General features: G+C 37.0%; 1 pseudogene; it reads right to left on the reverse strand.

Moving 5' to 3' along the window:
• Positions 1 to 2,903: 2,903 nt before the first annotated feature.
• LOC128045561 (tigger transposable element-derived protein 1-like) lies at positions 2,904 to 4,632 on the reverse strand (annotated as a pseudogene).
• Positions 4,633 to 7,755: the final 3,123 nt, after the last annotated feature.

Below are 7,755 nucleotides of genomic sequence, written 5' to 3' on the forward strand. Positions count from 1 at the left end.
AACATTTAGTCCTTACCGATTTTAATTTGCTTTATGTGCTTACATCATCTAAGAATTACAATTACAAATAATCAGGGGCTATTAATTGATTAATTTAGCAAATAGTTCTTATGCACTGGGAGCTCTGTGTTGAGGGTAGAAATGTAATCAATTTATCTAGCAGTTTGAACTTACTGGGGAATAAATGTTAAGTGACTTTATTTTTCTCCAACCATTGCTCTCTGAATAGAATCTTAGGCAAATACATAATTTCCCAGTCACCTTCAGTTATTAAACAATCAATCTGGTCAATTTAAAATCCTGTCATCTTCTTTCCTCCCCAGCCCTGACTTGATTGTGGCTCAAGGGACAGGGACAGGGACACAAGAGCTGCTTTTTCATGCCCTCCTCTCCCTCTTCAAGCTCTCTTGGGCTTGAGGGCAGGGGAGAAAGTTGAAAGGAAAAGTGCATGAGTCTTTTAGTTGAGCCCATTACTGAAACTGATGTGCATCACTGCTTCTCTGGCTAATGTTGACCAGACATTTGTACCCTCTGTGACAGATGTCTGATTGTTATTTCTGGTGGGGACAATTGTGGGATTCTTCAGAGGACCCACTTCCTTGACACCCTCAAGGATGGTGAACCCCATGGATTGCCTCTTGCTGCTGGAGTTATGTCAACTAGCAGAATTCCCATCTAGTTGGAACACCAGCAAGATGGCTAAAACACTGCTACTATCCCAGTATTTGACCCAGTGGGAATTCATGAATTCTTACTCTGCTACTCTCTAAAACCTTTTCTCTATGCCACTCCAGTTGCTTTTCCCTGCTTCTGTAAATACAGGACAATCAAAAAGAACACTACCTAGGAATCTGCCCACTTAGAGAATGAGATTCTGGTCTCCTTGTATCAGGAGCACCCCAGTCTCTATAGGTTTCAGAGCTAGTAAGTTAATAACTCTATATATGTTTTGTGTTCCAATCATGACTTGAGGAGTAGGGTATGCTCAGTGAGAGCTTCCAGGTTCCAGCATAGGAAGAGGGAATCCAGATGGAGTCTGAAAGAATCCCTGAGTTAAGGAGATAGGACTGAAAGTGTAGGGAGATCAGTACAGCTAGAGTTTACAGAAAAGAGAATTACAGAGAAGAGAGATATCAGAGAAAGAACTCCAGAGATTGGTAGAGGATCCTCTCAAGTATTCAGCTGAGTACTGATAAGCACAACCATGAAAGGTGAAAATCTTACCTTTGGCCAGGGAACACGTGTCTTTGGCTGGGAAAGAACCGCCTAATGGATCAGAAGTAATAGTGCTAGAAATAATGCTCATTCCATACCAGTCAGAGAGGAAAACCTCGAAGTTTATGGGGCAGTAAGCAGAGAATATAAATGCTACTTGCATCAACAGAGGAGAACAATTATCTCTAGACTGGACACTACTCTGCTTCTAACAAAAAGCAAAACACAAAAGGACCAAGTTGTTTCCATGTAACTTAACAAAATCCAACAATGTTTATAGACATACAAAAATATGTAGGATACAACAAGTTAAAATTTACAATGGATCCAATTAAAAATTACCAGATATACAGAAAAATAGGAAAATATATCCTGTAATGGAAAGAAAATGAATGAATTAAAAATGACACAGAGTTAGAATTAGTAGACAAGGACATTAAAATGACAGGTATAATTGTGTTTCTATCATCATAAAGTGAAATAGAGATATTGACAATGTAAAGAGAACTAAATCTAACGTCTAGAGATGAAACAATATGTGAGGTAGAGATATACTAGATAGAATTAACAACAGATTAGATACGCAGAAGAAAAAATTAGTGACCTCACAGATATTAATACAAATAATCTAAAAAAAAAAGATAAAAAAGAATTTTAAAATTAAACAGTCAAGCAATTTAATATACCTGTATGGAGTTGCTGAAGGAGAGGAGAGGAGAGAGGGAGAGGAATAAGAAAGAAAAAAAAAATACTTGAAGAAATCACAGCCAAACTTTTCCAAATTTGGCAAAAAAAAAAAAATAAATAAATAAACAACCATCAACCCACAGAGCAAGAAGCTCAGTGAAGCCAAAGCAAAAAAAAAAAAACAAACAAAAAGAAATTACGCAAAAAACATCATATTCAAACTGCTCAACCGTAATGATGAAGAGAAGAATCACAAAAGTAGCCGAAAGGCGGGGGTTTGGGAGTAGAAGGGACATGTTATGATGTACAAGAACAAAGATAAAGATGACAGCAGATTTCTCACTGGGAATAATGCAAGTGAGAAGATGGTGGAGCAACATCGTTAAAGTCTGAAGGGATAAAACTGTCAAACAGAATTCTATAAGCAGTGAAAATATCTTTCAAAGGCAAAATAAATACTTTCTCAGACATACAAAAGATGAGAGAATTCATCAGCAGCAGATTTTCACTCAAGAAATGCCAAAGGAAGTCCTTCGGGCAGAATGAAAATGGCACCAGATGGGAAATACGGTCTGCACAAAATAATGAACAGCAGAAATGGTATCCACACAGGAAAATACAGGCATGCCTCAGAGATATTGTAGATTCAGTTCTAGATCATCGCAATAAAGCAAAAACATAATAAAGCTAGTCACATGAATTTTTTTGGTTTCCCAGTGAGTATAAAAGTTATGTTTTTACTATATTAGAGTATATTAAGAAGGCAATGGCAACCCACTCCAGTACTCTTGCCTGGAAAATCCCATGGATGGAGGAGCCTGGTAGGCTACAGTCCATGGGGTCACACAGAGTCGGACACGACTAAAACAACTTAGCAGCAGCAGCAGCAGCAGAGCATATTAAGTGTACAATAGCATTGTGTCTAAAATAACAGTGTATATATTTAAATTTAAAACACTTCACTGCTAAAAGTGCTAACCATCATCTGAGCCTTCAGTGACTCATAATGTTTTTGCTCGTGAAGAATCTTGCCTCAATGTTGATGGCTGCTGACTGATCAGGGTGTGTGTGTTAGTCACTCAGTCATGTTTGACTCTTTGTGACCGCATGGACTGTAGCCTGCCAGGCTCCTCTGTCCACGAAATTCTCCAGGCAAGAATACTGGAGTAGGTTGCCATTTCCTTCTTCAGGGGATCTTACCAAACCAGAAATTGAACCCTGGTCTCCTGCACTACAGGTGGATTCTTTACCATCTCAGCCACCACGGTGGCTTTACCACCTGGGACTGATCAGGATGGTGGTTGCTACAGGTTAAGGCGGTTGTGGCAATCCCTTAAAATAATACAGCCATGAAGTTTGCGTATCAATAGATCTTCCCTTTCATGAATGATTTCTCTGTAGTGTGTGATACTGTTTGGTAGCATTTTACCTACGGTAGAACTTCTTTCAAAATTGGAGTCAGTCCTCTCAAACCCCACTGCTATAATATTCTAAATCTTTTATTGTCATTTCAACAATCTTCACAGTATCTTTACCAGGAGTAGTTTCTGTGTCAAGAAACTGCTTTCTTTTCTCCTCCATACAAAGCAAGTCTTTATTCATTCTAATTTTATTATGAGATTATACCAATTCAGTGACCTCTTTAGGCTCCAATTCTAATTCTAATTCTTTTGCTATTTCTGCCACATCTGCAATTACTTCCTTCACTGAAGTCTTGAAGTCACTCATGAAGTCACTCATGAAGGCTAGAATCAAGCTCTTTTAAACTCCTGCTAATGTTGATATTTTGACCTTTTTCCATGAATCATGAGTGTTCTTAATGGCATCTGAAATGAGAAATCTTTTCCAGAAGGATTTAAATTTCTTTTGCCCAGATCTATCATAGGAATCACTCTCTGTTGCAGCTATAGCATTATTAAATGTGTTTCTTCAATAATAAGACTTGAGAGTCAAAATTACTCTTTGATTGGATGTTGTGTGAGCAGACATGAAAAAATATTAATCTCATTATACATCTCCTTATGGGGCTTCCTAGGTGGCACTAGTGGTAAAGAACCCACCTGCCAATGAGGCAAGATGTGAGAACCATGGGTTCGATCCCTGGGATGGAAAGATCCCCAGGAGTAGCAAATGGCAACCCACTCTAGTATTCTTGCCTGAAGAATTCTAGGGTCACAAAGAGTCAGACATGACTGAAGCAACTCAGCAGGCATGTACATTTCCTTTATTTTATTTTATTTTTTTTTTACTTTTTTTTTTTTTTTTTTTACATTTCCTTTGGATCTCTTGGGTGACCATGTGCATTGTTAGTGAGCAGTAATATTTTCACTTATTTATTTGGCTGTGTCAGGTCTTAGTCGTGGCATGCAGGATCTTCCTTACATCACACAAGATCTTTCATTGCGGCGAATGCGCTCTTTAGTTGTGGTGTGGGCTTAGTTGCTCTGCAGTATGTGGGGTTTTAGTTTCCCCACCAGGGATCTAACCTGTATCCCCTGCATTGCAAGGCAGATTCTCTACCACTGAACCACCAGGGAAGTCCTGAGCAGTAATATTTTGAGAGGAATTTTTTTTTCTGAATAATAGATCTCAACAGTGGGCTAAAATATTCAGTAAACCATGTTATAAATAGATGTGCTTTCATTCAGGCTTTATTTTTATAGAGTACAAGCAGAATAGATTTAGTCTGATTTTTAGGGCCCTAGAATTTTCAGAATGGAAAATGAGCATCATGTGTTCACTCGAGTAGCACTTTTAATTTTCTTCTTTTCCTTTGCATTCACAACTTGGCCAAGTGTTTGGCACAAAAGGTCCAGCTTTTCCACATGCTTTCCTCACTAAGCGCAACCATTTCTAGCCTTTGCTTTAAAGTGAGAGATATGCAACACTTCCTTTCACTTGAATACTTAGAGGTCACTGTAGGTTATCAATTGATAATTCAATATTGATAATTTCGATATTGTTGTACCTTGGGGAATAGTGAGGCCTGAGGAGGACAGAGATTCAAGAACAGCTGGTTGGTGGAGCAGGCAGAACACATACATTTATCAGTTAAGTTCACTGTCTTATATGGGCATGGTTTGTGATGTCCCAAGGCAATTACAATAGTAACACAAAGATCACTGATTACAGATCACCATAACAAATATAATAATGAAAACTTTGAAACATTGTGAGAATTACTAGAATGTGACACAGAGACATGAAGTGAGCAAAAGCTGTTGGAAAGATAGACTTGCTTAATGCAGGATTGCCACAAACCTTCAATTTGTTTTAAAAAATGCAGTGTCTGTGAAGCACAATAAAGCGAAGTGCAATAGAATGAAGTGTGCTTGTATATGCTATATATTTTGTGAGGAAAAAAGAAGGAAGGATTGAATTAAGCCAGCCTATCTAGGTGAGGAAAAAACTAGAGGAGATTTTAGGGCAATGATGTGCTGGGTTGATGTTAAACAAGATGCTCCAGAGAAAACATGGCAAAAGTTAGCAGTAAGGCAGTAGCAAAAAGTATCAGAAGAAAGGGAAGAAGTAAGGGTTAAGTTCTGCCTAAAAAAGATTATTTGGGATGGGATAAGTTTAGCTACAAGGAATAAAGACAGAGTCAAAAGCCAGTATATTAAAATCTCTAGATGATATTATAAGATTAAATGGGGATAATGTTTATCATTGATATGCATGTTTTAGGAAGACTTTTTTTTTTAACTTGTCTTTTGCTTTACTCTGGTTTTTATAATCTTGTAGACTAATTAATTTCATTTATTAAGTTTATAGAATCTCATTAAAACAAAGAGTAATAAGAAATGTAACATGGCCTTCAATTAGCTCTTTTCAAGGGATAACATATCATTTCTGGTGAACAGTAAAAATGTATTACAGCATAAATTTAAAAGCCAGATGAAAAATTAAACTATTGTTATTCAACTCAGAACTTTAGAAGGATTGAGTGGATATTACATGAAGACTCAGGATTTTTTGTTTTTGCATTTTCCCCTCAGTGTTTATCCTGGTTGCATATACATGTAAATATATAAAAAATAATTTTTGATAATTTAGTTGTAGGATCTAATTCATCAGTATATTTTCTAGAAAATAAGTTTCCTCATGTTCTTCGTAGCACATGTAGAAAGTGCTAATTTAGCATAAATATATATATAGGAGACATAATATTTATAAAATATTAAAATGGGCTATTTTTATTCTCTGATACTTCAGGTTTTGATAATAATGACAATAATAATAACAATGCTCGCAATGTAAGTTACTTGGCTAGGCTCTATATGCGTAATTTTATGTCTTTACCAACACCTCTTTTTTGGGGAGGCTTCTGTTTTTTAATTTTTATTGAAATTTAGTTGATTTATAATACTGTTGGTTTACAGTATAAAGTTATTCATATATATATATTCTTTTTGCTTTCTCTACCATTATAGTAGAGATATACTCAATATTGAGTATACTTCTCTGTGCTATACAGTAAATCCTTGTACCATCACCTTTTGAGGTGGGTGTTTTTTTCTTCCATTGTATAGGTGAGGAAATGGATGTACAGAGAAGTTCAGTGACTTATCTAAGGGCACTAACCTCCAAAACAGGTCTCAGCAATGCCAAAGCCCATGCTACCAGCCACACCCTGTGCTGCTCCCCGCTACCTCTTGCCAATAATAAACACCATGGTGACTTTGAAATTTCAATTTCAGAATATAGTAGTAGTCAGATGCTCACTGGGGCTTCGCAGGTGGTGCAGTGGTAAAGAATATGCCTGCCAATGCAGGAGACAGAGGTTCAATCCCTGGGTCAGGAGGATCCCCTGCAGGAAGAAATGGCAACCCATTCCAGTATTTTTGCCTGGAAAATCCCATGGGCAGAGGAATCTGGTGGGCTATAGTCCATGGGATCACAAAGAGTCGAATGTGACTGGAGCATGCACACATGCAGATGCTTATTAAGTATAATTATTCCAAGTCTGTGAGAGTGTTAAGGATAACTTTAGCGTAATAATAATTCTGTGGATAGAAGAAGGAAAAACCTCCTGATGGTCTCAAAAGAAAGTAATTAATGTGAATTTGTTAAGCATCTACTACACACCAACATTGGAAAACACTCTCTCAAGTTAGTTTTTCTATAATACAAACTTCCATTTGTAAGAAACTGAAAGCCATAAACTTTCAGTCATAAAGATTATGGATTTTGAAAGATCTTCTTTTGTACTGCTTAGGTGAAAAGTAAGCTATAATGAGGATTCTGTTTGCTTTTTATTCACTTCCAATAAGAAAAAAAAAAGGTTGAGGATTTATAGGAAAATTATTTTAAACCCCAAGGTAGAACAAAGAAGCACATTCAGAGAAATTCTTGCTTGGCCCATAAATCCAACAGCTTGTCAGAAGTGTATAGAAATCTGAGCAACCAAACGTGAAATGTTTTGCCATACCCTGCAGACCATCTACTGAAACTCAGAGACATAAAGCTACTCATCAAAGTAGGAATCATCCAGAGAGAGGAAAATAACCAGTATATCACTTAAGGCACTGGGTTTAAAATATTAAAGATGAGGCAATTCTTTAGAAAGGGCTCTGTGGCTATTGTTAAAATAGAATGTTCTCAGGGACTGTGGTTTAGTGTTCCAAAGTAGCTAGTTCCTTGAAGCAGTTTTTGTCTATCCCCACTCTCCTCCTGTTCCAGGAACACTATGATAAAAGTGCTACAGACTCAGAAAAATTTGGACCCCGTTTATTTCTCCTCACTCTTGAAGTTTTATTTCCAGGGAGCATTATAGTATACCAAGGCCAGACAAATTGGGAAAAGAAGGAACGTTTGCAGCATTAATGATGCCAGTTTTGGTGGTTTAAAATTTTG

The sequence above is a fragment of the Budorcas taxicolor genome, chromosome 3 (genome assembly GCF_023091745.1).
Source record: "Budorcas taxicolor isolate Tak-1 chromosome 3, Takin1.1, whole genome shotgun sequence".
Classification (NCBI taxonomy): domain Eukaryota; kingdom Metazoa; phylum Chordata; class Mammalia; order Artiodactyla; family Bovidae; genus Budorcas; species Budorcas taxicolor.